The sequence below is a fragment of the Parus major genome, chromosome 4, assembly GCF_001522545.3.
Source record: "Parus major isolate Abel chromosome 4, Parus_major1.1, whole genome shotgun sequence".
NCBI lineage: Eukaryota > Metazoa > Chordata > Aves > Passeriformes > Paridae > Parus > Parus major.
Genome location: NC_031771.1, coordinates 63,021,106 through 63,038,058, shown reverse-complemented (window position 1 = coordinate 63,038,058; position 16,953 = coordinate 63,021,106). Strand labels below are relative to the sequence as shown.

General features: G+C 45.4%; 1 long non-coding RNA gene across 1 annotated transcript in view; it reads left to right on the top strand.

Moving 5' to 3' along the window:
• The first annotated feature begins 93 nt into the window (after nucleotides 1-93).
• The window catches only part of LOC109022590, an 18,295-nt gene continuing 1,435 nt past the window's right edge, over nucleotides 94-16,953 (top strand). Inside the window, exon 1 of the long non-coding RNA XR_002001604.2 lies at nucleotides 94-1,141. This is a non-coding gene — a long non-coding RNA (uncharacterized LOC109022590). The remainder of the gene's footprint in view (nucleotides 1,142-16,953) is intronic.

The following is a 16,953-nucleotide window of genomic DNA, read 5'->3' as shown; positions in this document are numbered from 1 at the left end:
TGCGATGGAAGAGAAATCCTGCCCCCCGGAGACTCGCCACGACCCGCCGTGTGCGCTTCCCCCCCAGCCCCCTGCCTTGCTTCCCCGGGGAAATGTGTGATTTGTTTTGGTTTCCAAACCACTTCATCCCGTTTCTCTTCCCTTATCGCTGGTTTTCCGCATCAAGACCCTCATCTGCGAGGCACGGGGTGCCTGACTTCACGTTGCCTTCCTAAATGTGCCCGGGAGCGCAGCCGGCACCCCGGCGGGATGGGAAACTGGGGGAGCTCCGGCGCTTCCCACACATCCCTCCCGTCGGACGCGGAATCCTTCGGTTGCTGCTCCGCCACCGACTCGGACCCACTAGGAAGAATTATTCCACAGTATCAGTCTGCCCGGTTTTTCACAGAGCTAACAAGGGAGCATGCACATGTGGCTAACTGCTACCAACTTTGGGCTGCCTTCTACTAGCACCCCAAAACCCCTCAATTCCCCTTACCTCAGCCTCGAGGGAATCAGGGCCAGGGGTCTCTGCAGTGGGCAGATGGTATGTGAGGGAGGGATGGAGAGGTGCAGTTCACAGTCAGAGCTGTGGCACAGCTGGAATAAACTGCATTTGTCAGGATTGTAGGAAAAAACTGGGGTGGAAGGGACTTCAGGAGATACTTTGTAATTTTTAAAAGTATCTCTGTTATTTAGATACTTGTCGTTTCAAGTAATCTAAACCCCCTAGACATTAAGTTGTACTGAGAATCAATGGCATGCAAGCTGTGAGATGCTTGAATTCACAGCAGTGAAAGGGATGTTGGTTCTTCACACTCCTCCTCCTCCCCTTCCTCCCATGGTATGTCAATCTAGCAGCCATTAGCACTATGTAGGGTGAGGAGAAGGAGCTTCTATTGACCTCGTGTAAGTCCATGATCCAAGACAAGCTCTGCCTGATGACTAATTTCCTCTTTCTGCTGTGGCCAGGCTGCCCCAGAGCAGACATTGCAAGGATTTTCTTCAAGTGGAGAAAGCAGAGGTTGTGGAGAAAGTACTGGAGAAGATGTGCCGAGTCCTGGTTCAGCACCGTATCTGTGACAGCGGTGCTGCCTCCTCCGTTACCTCCCGTGTCCCAAGTGTCACTGTGGTTTGATTTTCCTTTCCAGGAGGACTTTAGGTGAGTCAGTTGAACTCAGAAGTGTCTGACTTCCCAGTGTGGGTAGCAGCACCCCCCTGCCTTGTAGTGGTGCTGGCAAACCGCCCTGATATCCTCAGCTAGAGCCTGTGAATTATTGCTGCTAATGCTAGGGCATGCCTTAATGACTATTTTCTCCATCTTTCATCTTAGTTCCTCTAACTCTCAAAGTTGAGAGCCAGCAAAGGGATTTTCAGTTGACCATGTTTCTCCCATGCATCCCAGTGAGTGGCAGTAGCAGCAGCCCCTCCAGCAGGGTCAGTCCTTCAGTGGGAGCCTCTGTTAAACATTTGGTGGCTCTTCACACCAGAAGAGGACCTTGGCCCAAAATTGCAGTCTCAGCCATTAAATTCTGCCTCCCTGAAATCCCCCTGCTTTTCCAGCTTGACTCCATGAACCAAATTCATTTGGGCAGTTAATAGATAAAGGCCATTAAAACCAAAGGCATTTGCAGCCATTTACACCATTTCCCCCCCTCATTTTTCTCCTAGGGCATGTTTATCTTCTCATGCTGGTTATGTAGTTGCTGCCTTGGCGGTCGCTGCCTTACAGAGTGCTTCCAAGAAGAAACCTAAACCTGAGTGTCCCTAGTCACATAACTGCCCGTCAGGCCTTTCCCTTCTCTCCTTTTAGTATCCTTGTGGTTATGGGTATCACAGGATGGCTGGGGTGGCCCAGCTCAGGGCTGAGTCACGATGGGCCTCGTCCCTCAGCGTGACGCACGGAGCGGTGCACGCAGCCCGTCCCTGCCTGTGCCCCGTTCACAGAGGGGACAGCAGGGACAGCTGCCAGCCACAGAGCACAGACTGTGAGCACACAAACCTGCTCCCACTCTGCTCACCTTCCTTTGCTTCCACAGTTAAAGCAGGGCAAACTGGGTGGGGACTGTCACCATCCAGTTGGGTTGTTCCTGTTTACCTTAACAGAGGTTGAAACTGAAACTTGCTTGGGACTAGGCTGAAGGGAGAGGGATTTAAACTGCAGTGGAAGAGTTCATGCAACCTTTTCTACCAGCTTAAGCTGTTTATATGAAGGTTAACTCTTTCAACTAGGCCAAGGTGTGTTTCCTGAAGAACAAACCCATCCCTTCAGCACATGCCATGGTAGCCCCAGAGCTACTGATGTGTCTTCCACGTGCAATGGAGATGGGCAGTGATGCCTGAGCTCACCACCTGGCCTCTGGAAAACAAAGCATTGTGGCTGTGCTGGCACTGGAATTTGGTCTGGGGTCAGTGTGTCCTCATGCAATGCCCCCAGAGAAACATGGTTTTTGGGAGCAAATGCAGAAAAATCTGCAGGTGGTGCTGCCTGCTCTGTGCCATATGGAAGCAGCAGCTCATTCTGCTACGTAGTGCCTACATGTCAAAATGATGGCATGAGGTGAACAACAGATGGAAGGAGTCACCTGGCTGGGAGAATGCAGTGACAGGACCATGGCTGTGACTTATAGTGAAACTTTTGGCCTCTCCTTTCTGCAAAACACGTTGTGCCAGCCTTGTCTGCACTCAGAGCTGTGTCATTTTAGCAGTCCTGCTGCATCCTATGGGTCTATTTTTTACAGATATGGGTAAGGCAGGAACTTGCAGGACATAGACACACTCCAGGGAAGGTTTCATCTATGGCAGAACTAAGGTGATGGTGCCAGTGTCCTGTGCCACTGCCCTTTCTCCTTCTTGCTGTCCTCCCATTTCCCCCCTTTGTCAGCTCTGAGGTTCTCTGTGCTGGACCTCCAGCCCAGCCCTGTTTGATGTGCCTGGCATTTTTTGATGTGGTGGTGTGGCCATGGCTGCACACTGGTAAGGTGGGAAAGGGGTTGCTCCTCTGCTTTGAGAGCGAGTAAGAAAATAACTTCAGTACCAGCACCACTTGTCAGGCAACCCTGCTACATCTGCCTTCAAGGGTAAATAAAGGACAAGAGGAAATGGCCCCAGCTTACAGCAAGGGAGATTTATGTTGGATATTAAGACCACCACCTTTGTGACCAAAAGGGTTGTCAGGCATTTGAAATAATGAAATAAACCCTTTGCCAGTCCCCTGTGAAGGAAGTAAGAGTCCTGGGTAAAAATCACTGGAGAAGTGTTAACCTCTCCTCCCAGCATCCTCTGTCACTGAGTTACTCAGAGTCAAGGATTAACTCCACCCACATGGGGTCAATCTCTCCCTGGCACTACAGCACCATACCCTAAATTAGTCTCTGCCTTCTCCCAGTGGGTGACACACTCTGTTGGGTGGCTCTCTGCCTCGGTAAAAACTAATGTGGATGTAAGAAAAGCCTGTGAAACCCCAGAATGTGTCTTCAGACAATGTGTTTTTTAAAAGGGATAAGCAAATAAGAAGCAAAATGGAAATAATCTGCTAGGTGGCAAGAATTAGTTAGGAATTATTAGGTGTGGTTGGGATGTTTGAAAGGCTTGTCTTCAGAGCCCAGGGTAGGTGATGGGGAAAAGACATGCTGCAGGTGGGTGTCAGGGAGACGTCTCCAAAGCAGTGCCCAAAGGACAGGACATTTTCCCTGGGAAAGCAACCTGAGCATTTCTGAAAGATGATTCAGCTGGTGACAGCCTTGTACTTCTGGAAACCAGAACAGACTCCAAACCCTGTGAAAAAACAGAGCTCTGCACTTGTTAAAAATGTACAGCTACTCTCATGTACAGTTTCCAACATCCTCCTTAAGTAAGAGGAATTATTTTAAAATGCTGTTGAAGAGCAAAACCAGAAGTCTGATTACAAGTGGCAAGATGAGAATATCAATGTGAAGTTGAATCATCAAAGTGAGACTGAGATGCAGGCTTAATTCTTCTTCTTTTAATGTTTAAATATGTGTCATGGAGTCTGACATTATCATTAATAGTCTGACATGTGAGCAGCCATCTTCCTCAGGAGGTTTCAGGGTTTCAATATGTGTTTCAAAATGTACAAGATATAAGAAAGAAGAAAGGGAAAACTTTTCTTTTTGCAGTAAAAATTCCATTGGGAGCACATTCTTTTATTGTGAAGTATTTAAATAACAACCAAAAAAAAAAGAAAAAAGAAAGGAAGAAAGCATAAGCTTGGCAGGCTGAGAGTTTTGTCCAGTCCTTAATCTGAGGATAAAGAAAAAAAAGGAAAAGAAAAAAAAATTAAAAAATGTCTCTGGTTTTATAGTTCTATGAAAAATACATCTTAAAAAGCAGCAATTTGAGAATATAGACAGGCGAGGAGAGGAAAAGTGAGGAAAGGCTGCTGAAACACATGTCTATTATTAGTGGAGAGAACTGAAATTTCTCCAGCATTAGGAAAACCCTGTAGCATTTCTAAATACCCATAAAATGTACAGTGGGAGTTGTAAGAACCTGTAAAGTTGGTGGTCTCTCATCAGTGGGTTGTTTTAAAGCTATTTGGAGACTTGGCAAATGTGCATGGGCAGGATTATGAAAGTCCTCTTGGATAGTATGAAACTGAGGAAGGATAGTGAAATGAGATAGGAAATGAGAATTATTCACACACAGTGTAAATTGGAGTCATATCTGTCATTGACTTAAAACCGTATTTCTTTTTAAATGCTTATTTTTTACTTGACACAGTCAATATGCATTTAGAGGAAAAAAGTGCTTATGACAGTCTGCAGCTCAATTTTGTTCTCTTAGCCTGAATGATGAGATTTAAGTGTCTTCTCTTCAGCTGTAACAGTGATCTGAGGTCTGTAAAATATGTTTTGTCAGTCTATCTCAGCAAAGAGCAAAGGGTGAATGCCTTTGTTGCCTGTGCACCTCTCCATGTGGAGGATGTTGCTGCTGTCCTGTGGCTTTTCTGTCTATCAGAAAGAGGTGCAATGATACCCAGAGGCAGAAAAAGGAAGCTTGTGAGAAGAGCAGTGCAGTTATGCCAAACATAATGATTGCTTGCAATACAATGCATGAAAGAATAGTGGAGTCTATACTGCTTGAATTGTGTAAATAAAAACTGGACTCATTTCAAAAACAGATGATACATTTTAAGCTGGGGACAGGATGCAGGAATTACTGTATGAATTTGTGTGGAAAGCTGGACTAAATAATCATACAGGTTCTCTCTAGCCCTACCATCACTGAATCTCCAACAGATATCTGACTTTCTGATATATCACCATGCTTCTTGGTGGGAGACACTGGGTCCTCAGAAGTGTTGCAAATCAATTTGGATCTGCACTCTGCTGCAGGTGGGGAGGCTCAATTTTATAAAGAAGTAGTGTTGTTTAAAGTTAAAAGAAACTGAAGTTCTCAGCCTAGCCCTAGTGGAAGTACTACCTTACCCAAACCAGTGTCTCAGTGCCTCCCTCCAGCTAAGGCAGGGCCATAGATGTGTCCCCAGGGACCTGTCAGAGGCTGAGCCAAGCTGTGGCAGTTTAGACAGGGCCCCTGGGGCCATCGAGGCCAAGGACAGCTCACCCATGAACTTCAGCAAGGGCAGCGTTGGCTCCAAAATTTCTTGGGTGTGAGATGTAGGGGAGGCTGAATAGCTGGGTAAGGACCTGCAAAAACCTCAACTCTTTCTCCATCTGTGAGCCAATGCACTGATTTATGCACAGTTGCACTGGCAGCTGGTCTGGCTTCAGCTCCATCTGACCTCATACATCATTAAAACCAGTAAAAATCCTCCCATTTGTTTGCTTAGGACCTGTGTGAGGCTGGGAGGTTGTTCCTGTGGTCAGGAGAGGGGTTGTGTGTGGAGATGGACATGAGGTATAGTCCCAGCTCTGCCAAAATGCCCTAGTGGGCTGTTCCCTGTAGTGTCCCTGGTCTCCTGGGTCCTGGTGGGGAGCAGTAACATGTCCTGCCTTGCCCCAGCCCACCTCCTCACTGTGCTCCCTGTCCCCTACTGCACCAACAAGATGCCCAGTATCACCATTAGCTCAAACTTAGTCACCCCATGTACACACAACATTCTTTAGGCTTTTCTCTTTTGAAGTTTCAGGTCCTCTGGAAAAAAAAACCAACAACAAAAAACCAAGTGAAAAGGATGAGGTCTGAAGATATTAAAATCTTTCACTTATTGTTCTTTTGTTTCAGAAAAAGGACAGTTAACCTTAAATTGGACATAGGTACAGGACAGACTCTCTTTTAGTTAAAACCTATAAATTTTGGGTGGAAGTTTACTTTTGTGGGTGAGGGCAAAGCAAATATTTGTTTGCCAGATTTTTCAATGATGGCTGTTGACTGTGGTCTGCAAGGTCCCAAGAATTCCCAGTGACTCTTAGTGGTTATGTAGAAAGTGTGCAATTAGAGGCATATTTATTCCAAAGTCTCTGGTCAGATTCTGCAGGTGTAAAAGAGCTTTTAATGGTGAAAAGGGAAGAGCACTATCACTGACAGCTTCACTTACGTGAGCTAATGTGCTCACATCTCCAGTGGGCTGTTCCCACCATGGTGGAGAAATTGAGGTTTTGGGAAGGTAGAGGATGCTTAGAGAGGCTCCTCTTCCTGGAGATCTTACCATCTGCTAAAGTCTATTATATTCCTCTATTAATCATTCATCAGAAAGGCTGAATTTTTTATTAGAATATACCAATGGTGTATTTTTCCACAAAATCTCACGTAGCACCTTGTCTCTGGTTAAATTTGAACTTCATGTTGGGATACATTTCTGTAGAGGCATGTTAGTGAATAAGGACATGGGGTCCAGGGTTATTCTGCTATGATTTATCTTGAAATCATAAAATAGAAAGATTCTAAGAAACTGTAAATAATAATAATAATAATAATAATAATAATAATAATAATAATAATAATAATAAAGAAGGAATAAGCACATTGAGTGCAGAGTGGTGGTACCTGTGGTACATCACTGCAGCTTCTGGCAGTCAGCAGCTAAGGGATCTCCTGAGGCTGAGTTTGGATTATGGTGTTTAACAGCCCTGCTGCCATCATTACTGTTTTAAGCCCATTTGTACTAATTTGTAATTTTTATTGCCCATGACAGTCCCATAACTCATTTGTGAGAGAAATGTCCTTTTTTCAGTTCTTAACTTTGTGTCTCATAATTTCATTAATTAGTGTCTCTCTCTGACCCTTGAAGTTTTGAGAAATGGTGCACAATTATTTCCTGTTCACCTTCTCCATGCAAGTCATGACTTCACAGACCTCTCTCAGATCCCCTCTGCTGTATTTTTCTCCCAAGATGAAGGGTTTTAGCCTATTCTGGCTCTTTTGTCTGGAAACTGTTCCCTGTCTATGGTGTCTTGTGCTTCCTTGTCTTTTGTAGTTCTGCTCTATCCTGTGTGAGATTGTGTGAGATGCATTGGAGCTATGTGCAAAAATTTGTGATATTGCTCTAAAGTCTTTTCCTACTAGTTTTCAATTTTCTCTTTGCTTTCTTAATTCTCATGGAGCACTAAATTCTTATTTTTAGAAAACCATCCAGGGTAGCTCTTACCTTGAAATTTTTCATAGGTTCTCACATTTGTAAAGCCAAGGGAATGGCATCACTCACAACATCATTCCCTCAGTGACAGTCCCAAAACCTCAATTTGTGAAACAGGATTTCCTCCTGCAGATACAGCACTTGGCTCTTCCACATTACACCTTGCTCTCTGCTGTCTCTAATTATCTTTTTTAGAATGTTGATCAGTTTGCCTTACACAGAATCACACTTGTGTGTTTTCATTCCTTCTCTGGAACCTGCTTTTTCATTTTGCATTACATTTATTGCTTCTTTTGGCATAGGCTGATTTAAACAGCAGGCTGGCTTTGCACCACAGATAACCATTCAGCAATTTCCTCTCTGGATTTCCATAGAGCTCTTGGGTGAATGCTGTCTGGCCTTGCAGATTGGTCTCATTCATTTTATCAGTTTGTTTGAAAATCTTTTCTACTGACGCTTCAGTTTGAGGAATCTCTTCAGATGTGTTCTCCAGGAGGAAAGGTGCAGGGTGGGATGCATCCTCAGTATTTATTTGACTTTGCTATCATGAGATAATGTGTCTTGAGTGCTCATTTATCACATATTGATCATCTATCAGTCTGAACAGCTGTCTGGAAAACCACTTGCTTTGAGGCAGCTTTTGTTATTAGCTTTCAGAGCTTTAGAAAATTGCTTTTCAGAAGGTTTTTAATACATTTATATTGACTTCTAACATTGGCTTACCTCTGTGCACATTTCTTCTGTATTCCCTTTCTGAACTTCATTCCAATACTTTGCTTCTGATAGACTTTATTCTGTTGTTCACTCTACGAACATTTAGATACTGTTTAAATAAAATCTGTGAGTCCTGAAACCATTTGACTCCTAACTTTCCATTTCAGCTTCCTTTCAGTACAACTCTTCAGTTTTGTGTTACTGCCTGTCAGCATGCTGAAAGTAGAGAAAAAGCTCAATTACTTAAAATATGAAAGATGTGACTGGTAACCAATACATCAGTTTAATGCAGGACTTGGGTTAGTACTCGTCAGTAAATGTCTTCCTACATTTAATATGATATAAAATACAACCCCTGCCAAAATTCAAGGCAGTTCTGCAATACAGTTTCTCCACTTTGGCCTCCTAACATGTTTCACAGCACATAAATGCATACTCTGTGGGCATTATCAACTTTCTGACAGTTTGGTCTGTGAACTTCTCACTTCTATCCTGATCAGGGCCCTGTGGAACAGTGTACCAAAAGAATACAGGGAAAGAAAAATTAGACTGAGGGTCTCAGCAAGGTGGCCACGATTAGGCAGGGCTCAAAAGAAGTGAATGAGAACAAATGTGCTCAGTGGATATGAATTTGAAGAATACAGTGGTCTGGATAAACAAGATGATGGGCCAGAAATTTGGCCAAAATACATCTAGGAACCCCTTCAAGAAGAAAATAAAACTTTAGCCTGGCATTAAGATGAAGACTGGGGAGAGCAATGACACAGGGGAGGACCCAGGCCAAGGATGGAATGGAAGTCAGGGAGATGTGAATCAGGGATAGGAGAGGTCATGCTCAGGAGATACTATCCCAGCCCAGAAGGATAGTGAGGAGCAGAAAGCAGTGAAAAGGACTCCTTGAACAGTGACTGGCTGAGGCAAAGCTGCAATCAATCGTTCAAGAAAACACCCAGGTGCTTAAGCACTTTTTTTTCCACCCTGGCTGCAGAGCTCAAAACTAAGGCAGAAGTCAGCAGCGGTATGGGAAATATTTTGGGATACAGCCAGAGAGGACATGAGAGACAGTGACACAGAGACTTCAGGTTCCATGAATAACTCTGAAAATGGGCTGTGAGTAGTGCCTCGCTGTACTTGCCTATGTTTGTGAAACATGTTGATATTTATTCATGGTATCAGTGGTGTCACCCAAAGCAAAAATAGCCACAGAGTTAACACATGTGAGTTTGAGCAATAGCTTATCGGTGATATTTCTGGGCTTCTCTAAATGTAACCAACTTCTTCCTAGGTGTCCAGATGTTTTGTTGGAATGTGTTCACTGCTGGTTGAGTGCTTCTTCAAAGGATGAACACCTTCCAGCAAAGCTGTAGAAGGCAGTTTTCTAAATAAAGTCTTGCACTTTTAGGCATGATCAAAAACTATCTTTTCATTGGTTTTCAGAGGCTTTTGGATTAAGCCTTATATGCAGATTTGCCAGTGCTCTCTGATGAAAAACAGTGAAGGATGTGAAGTGCCAGATGGTATTAAATGGATTTTATTGGGTTTGGAGGTAATGCAGAAACCCTAAACTGAGTGGACCCAGAAATTCTGGCTGCTGAAGTGCGATTCCCCATCTGTACTGAACATCAAGGTGGCTCAAATAAAGGTCAGGGACCCACATTACCATTCTCTGTTCCACTGGTGGCTTATAAAATATTTTAGGATGCATTGAGTGGGCTGTATAGGAACAGACTGACTAGTTTAGCAGATGTCAGCACTAGAAGAATGTCTGCCATGATCTGGTGTCTTGTCCTTTGATAGCTGTTCAAAGAGCAGGCAGGAAATTGCACTGCTGAAAAATAAATTGGATATTAGCACACCAGAAAGAGCTGATAATGTTTCTCTTTGTGATACCCGGGCTGAGCTGATCAGAAAGCCAACCTCAGCTGCCCTGAAACAAGAGCCTAGTGAAATATGTGCTGTGGCCCTGACTCCAGTTTTCATGTGGACATTTTTATTCCTCAGCTTTCCACCCACCTTTGAGCAGAGCCAAACATGATGCACAGTCAAACAGGACATAGAGGCTCTTTAATTTTCACATTCACCCTAACTTAAAACCATTTTCCTGCTACTGATTGCTCCTAATGACATTCAGAGCCCCTGGTGAATTCCTGAGATAGTAATTTGCTTTCAAATCCACAGATATATCATGATAAGTATCAAACCTGGTCACAATCAAGGTGGAAATGGGATGAGAGGAAAGCATAGAATCATTATGAGGATGTATTATGGAGCTTACCTGGAAGGGGGGATAATAAAGATTTCTCTGTTTAAAGGTCCAGATGTCTGTGTTCCAACTGATATTTAGAATACATACTGTGCACTGCAGTGAGCTGGACAAAAGAGCATTTCCAGGGCTGCTGCAAAATATTTACCTCTCAAATGCTTTCTGTCAGAAAATTCTTTTGTGGATTAAGCAATTTTTTTTTCCTTGAGAAGTGGCTGTTTCTGGCATGAAATTTCAAATGTTTACTGAAGTTTTATATCTAAAAGCAGAAAGTTTATTTTTAGCTGTTTCTATTTATTTTAAGTAAAAGTCAGAATTTTTGTGAGAGAAGAAAACTCAATTTTCAGACTAACTTCAGTCCATTCACTGTTCCAGATGAAGAAGACCCTGAATAATGTAATTTTGAGGCATCAAGCTCTGTGTGAACATTGGAAACTCTTAGCAGGGTCTTGAATGTTACAAGACTTCACTCCCTGTCATGAGAGAGACTGGAGAAAAACTGGACATGTACAAAGCCTCTAACAGCAATTTCTGACAAGATCCTAAAACTAGTGAAGTTGAAATAATGTGTCCATGTTAAATGTATGAGGGCCTTTAGTGTGAAATATTTGCAGACATGAAGGCTCTTGGAGAAGTTGGTTGAGTGACTCCCATTCTTGATGGTGGAGACTTGGTGGGTTTCCAAAATTTGCCTTGCTCTCCTTTCACAAGCTCTAGGTGCCTGCTGCTGCTGAGTCAATTCACTCTCTTCAGTGCCAAATCCTGAGGCCTGGATGAACCAGAAAAGTAGTTTGGCAAGGTATGAATTTGAGAGTATCTTTGAGAGGGTTTGTTCAAGATACAAGGGCACTTGGTGGAAGGGGAAACCCAGTTCTGGAATAGAGAGAAGTGTTTTTGCACGTCCTCATATGATGGTGGATGTGTTATTTGAGACTGCTCAGCCACAAATCCTGGGGAAATTCAGGTTTTTAAGTTCCTTCCAGAGCTTCTTGTGGGAGCTGAGCCTCCAACCCTGAGGTTCACAGTTGAGATTTGCCTGAGAGAATGACTGCTCCTTTTCCCTGTCATCTCTGCTACCTTCAAACACTGACAGCCCCACAGACCTGCCCCCCATGGGGCCCAACCCAGCGCTGATGCTGTGCCCGCAGAGTTGGGGTACGTGTCTCCAGGCATAGCACATTTGAAGTACTCACTGTTTGATCATTTGGTTCCACAAACAATCCTGCTCCCTCTGCAGGAGGAATTATCCTGTTTTCCATCAGTTGATTTTGGATCTTCCCACTGAGAAGTGATCCAAGCAGTGAAGAGCTTCTTAATCCCATTACTGCAGAGCCGTTCTGAATAAACTGACCCATGGGGTAGAGGCTGTTGCTGCTGAAAGGCTGAGCACAAAAAGGAGAGGTTTAGTTTCTCCTGGGGTTGATGCACAGCCTCTGTTTTGCTGCTGAATTCCCATGTGCCACAGAGGGACCCTGCTTTGTGCCCCTGCCCCAGAGGATGAGAGGGCAGCACCTCTTGGCTCTGCGTTGTGCAATCGTCTTGGCCACTGACGTGTTGGGTCTGTGGGGGGAGCTGCTAGAAGTGATGTGGGAAGCTCAAACCTGAAGTCATCCTTCTCTGCTTGCCAGCATGAATCATTAAATCATTTGCTTTTGCAGGCTGTGGCCAACTGTAAGCACCCGTGGAAAGGGAGAATTCACTCTCCTTCTGCCTCTGCAGCCACACAGGGCCAGATCCTAGCCTGGTGCCAGTGGCTTAACACTAATGATATTCTTTTTTTCAGAACTAAGGAAAAAGTGAAAAGTGGGTTCTATTTGTTTATTTAGTTTTTTTTTCCCCCCTCAAATATGGTCTCACCCAAAATCTCTTCATGGTATTGTTTAAAGTGCTATTTGGGAAAGATCAAGAACATCTCTTGATGTGTCTGAGCACCTTTCCAGAGATGCCTCCCACTTTCCCACCTTGGCAATATAGGGTAAGAAGGGTAAAGAGAACAACAAGTTCCTGCATGCAGCTGGAACTCCCTCTTTTACACAGAGGATCTTTTCTCCCTGGCACCTGCTGGTCTGCCAGGAACTCTCCTGTGTCTGCTGAAGATGAAGCTGGGCTGCCACAGATGGCTATGGGTGAGCTAAAGCTGTCAGACCTGGATTTGGTTTCTGTTGGATGATCCTTCTGGCAGTGGGAAGGAGGAATTTGTTGAGAAGATGATTTTGTTTAGATTCAACAACTTTCCTAAGCACAAGTTCCTTCAGAAAATCCAAAGATGATGGCAAGCAATGACTTTGGTTGATTATCTCATCTCACTTCCTATTTTTGAGTGGAAACAAAGTGATTCTTTTTCTCTCAATTACTGAGACAGCCTTCTTTAATGCCAGGCTACAAAGGTGGAAAGGTACAACAGTGACAAAACATAGAAATACCCCAATAGGCTATGGACACAAAAATACAGAGAAATGGCTTGAGGTGTAGAATAACCACAACTGGCACATGACTTATGGATTACACCCGTCATATGATCAGCCCTTAGCTAGTTATAAATATTATATTAGAAGTATTAGTGAAACCAGATGGGTTGCAACCAGTCCAAAATGTGGTGAGCCTGCGGCCTGAAATAAAGAGGGATGAAGCACAATGCTTTGGCATTAAAAATCATCATCATGCAAGAACCAAGAACTGATGAGGAAAAAGAGGAAAAGTCACATAGCTGGCTGTGCTGTGCAGATGATGCTTGGGAAATAATTCTTCTGTGTCTCATGGCAGCAAAATATATTTCCTAAGAGTCTGCAGCCCATGTTGGATGTTTCATCCTGATGCTAATTAGCTCTGGTAATTAGTCAGATTGCTCTTATTTTGGGTGGCCAGTGGAAGAAGAGAGAATGTGGAAGCCATCACCCATTGTGTGTTTCCTGCAAAGGGGCTGGACATAGCAGGAGTTTTCTTCTGGATGTGCCCAGATTGCTCGAGGCTGGTGCTCAGGTTGTTGTGGAGGGTGTGATAAAATAGGTAAGTGCAGCTTTGTCCATCAGTGCCTCCTTCCCTGACCCCTTCAGATGCTGTCCCTCACATCTGAGAAGGTTTTAACCCCCGAATAGTCAGCTCTTGCCTCTGGCTGCTGAACACACTTTACATCTCCTGTTGTCCCTGTGTTAGCTCTTCTCCCAGAATTTTTTTATGACCTTATCTTTGCTTAGAGGTTCCCAAACATTCAGCAATTGCATCAGGACACCTTGAGAGCCACATCAGCTCCAGGGGCTGGCCCAGGAGCACCGGGAGCACTGAGCACCCCACGATCCAGGCCCGGTGGAGCGCAGCAGGCCTCACACCTTGAGCTGCGGCGAGGAGCATCATTATAATGCATTAGGTGCACCAGCATTTGCAGCCAGCCCCGGGGTCACCCACTGATTTATCCCTGCTCCCAGGGACGGGGCGGACAGCGATCCGGCACCAGAGCGCTGTCGCCGGCTGTTAGCAGCTCGGGGTCGCGCAGGTGCACGGCCAGCCCCGTGTGACAGCCCGCAGCCCGCACAGCTGACAAAATATGCCCGGCATCTGGCACTGTCCCCACGTCTGGGCCTCCGGCTGGCATGCCAGCCCCGGCAGCCGGTGCCTCCCAGCGCGCCCGGGCCTGGATCCTTACACAAACACACCAGGGCGGCCGCAGGAGCGCTGCCAGCCATGGATTTGGCCCTGTCGTGCAAAGCAGCTCTCGGTCGTGCTTCCAGCCCTGTTTGTGAGGTCCTCAGGAACCTCGCCTGTGCCTGCACCTCGCCCGCTTCCCCCAGCCAAATGTGAGTCACCCACCTGGTCCTCTAGAGATGCCGGGCTCTCCACTTGGTCCCCGGGCAGGTCCCTCTGCCTGCTCTTGTCCCTCTCCAGTCCTGCTGAGAGGCTCATGGAGGTGCTGGGGCTTGCAGGCTTGGTGAGGACTGGTTGCATCCATCCTGCCCCAGCCATCAAGGGGAAATTACCTGGGAACTCTCCTCATCCCCCATAGCGAGGAGCTATGTGTTAGATGACTTTAGATGACCTGCTGGGTTAGATGACTTTAGGCTGTGCCCTTGCCTTGGTGGGTTGTTGAGGCCTGTACACATTTGCAGCAATACATGGATACAAATGACTAATAATAGGAAAGCATGTGCTAGGTCTACGTCCACTCCTTTCCATCCCAAAAAGGAATGGGCTCTCTCCAAGAGCCCTAACCTTGTCTTGAAGGCCAGGTCAACATGCTTTGCTGATGAGGTGGCCTGAATTTCATCTCCCTCATATCACTTTTGGTTCTTGGCAGACGTGAGAGTCCGTTGCTTATAATACAACTTACCTCTTTAAAAGGGCTGTTCATTTGAAAGGCCTTTAAAAAGAAGCCAATAAAATTATTTCCGTGTTCCAGATGGGGAAACTGCAGTATGGGGAACAAAGCTGACTTCCCCAAGTTACACAGTAGCACTGAGGCAGAAGCAAATGGCTCAGTCCTGCCTGCCTCTGTTGGCCACCCTGGCTTGATCTGCAGCCGTGGAACACAGGGTTGGGTGGCAGAACTCACCTGTGACATTTATCCTTTGGGGTGATTGAGTGTGTCCCCGCTTTCCTTCCTCACTGCCCATCAGTGCTCCCTTGCACCACACTGAGGGTGTTCCTGGGAAGAAGGAGGCACTTGCAGGCAATTAAGAGTCGAGGTTTTATAGTCAACTACAGCACCTACAGCAGTTATATGGGCTGGACACACTGGTGTGATACTTTTTACAAGAATGAACTACGTGGAAAGGGTCTCGGTGAAATTTTTTTTTTTTTCCCTAATACATTGTCAGGAACTTGGTATTTTGTTAAATAATGGTTAAAGATACTTCATGATAAAACCAAATAATTGTCACCGCTGCTGTGCATACACTGCGTGAGACAGTCTCTTTCCTGAGACTAAGAAAAGCACAGCAATGAAAAGTTACAATATCCATTTGACATCAGCAGGATCTGGGGGAAGGAGATTCTTCTCAGAATCACACAAGAAACTGGTGACTGACCGAAGAATGCAATCCATTTTAAGTAAAGCCTTGGTCCAGTGATCTAATGACCGTTCTTGTTCAAAGTATGAATCTTAATAAGATGAAAATGGATCCAGAAAAGGAGAGTGACGGAGACCTTGAATGCTGAGGGCATTTTTGTTCATTCTCCCCTATAGCTGGATCAAGAGGCTGTGTCACTGGGCACCACAGCACAACAGTGCAAGGGCAGCTGCCAGGTCAGGAGACATCAGAAGAGCACAGGTACAGACCCTGCTTAGGAGAGCCCTCAGGGATCCCTAGCTGCTGTCCAAAGCTGTGGTTTGCCTCTGAACAACCATACTTTCTCTCCAATTTTTTTCATGGATTGATAAGATTTCTCTGCAGTAGCTCTCCTCTCCTCCTTCTGCAGCGTCAGTCTCTTGGGTGGTGTTTTCCTGTGGAGTGGTGACATTTTGGTGGAAATTGGGTGGGTGTGGTGGTGGTGTTTAACTGTGAAAATGCTTCAGAGTGGGACTGAACCCAGCAAGTCTGGAGTCTCAGGTAAAACTTGGTCTTTGGGTTTGCTTTCACAAGAGATACCCTTCCTCTCACACATTGGGTTTCATTCATATGGATGGAGAAGGCAACAACGAGGGCAATTTTACTTCTCCTTTTTACTTCTGGAGAGTTGCCACGGTCGACATCAGCCCATCATGTGCTGGTGACTGTGCTGCATTCATCTGCTGACTGAACACTGATTTCCCCTGTTAGCAAAAAGGGCAGATCCCTAATGCTGCTGCTTGCTGCAGGTCAGGCCACCAGCTCGCTTAGAGCCTCTCCTGCTGGGACACTTTCCCTCCCTGGCTTATTTGGGCTCTGTGTGCAGCCTGGCACTCTGCACAAATGATATAGCAATGAAAAACTACAGATGTGCAGACAAAAATGCCTGTTGGGTCTTTCCCTCCTCCTGTGCTGTGGGGAGTTAATGGATATTGTTCATTAGGGGAAATTTTCTTTTTGTCTTTTACCTAATTTCTCCATTCCCATAAGCATATTGACCTTGAAAAAAAAAATAAATCATATGGTTTCCCCAAAATATAAACAAAACTCTCTTCTATGGAGTTTGATACTTGTCACTGGAGGAAAAAAGATATTCTGTTTTGCTGGAGGGTATTTTTGGAGGTGCTGCTGTCCCATCCTCCTCCCCCATCCCCTCCTTGGGGCTGCCCACTGCCCTGGTGCTGTGCTGCATCTGCTGCCTTGTGCGTGGATTCAGGATCCAGGCAGGATTCAGCCTCATCCATCCCAACCACTTCTGCCAGATGTCACCGCTGTGCAGCCCAGCAGACCCACGGGGATATTCCTGCAGGAACGTGCCTTTCAGGAATACCATTCTCCAGCACCCCAGCCTCAGAACTGCTGGGGCTCTGTTTGCCTAGGAGGGGAAAAAAAAAAAAAAA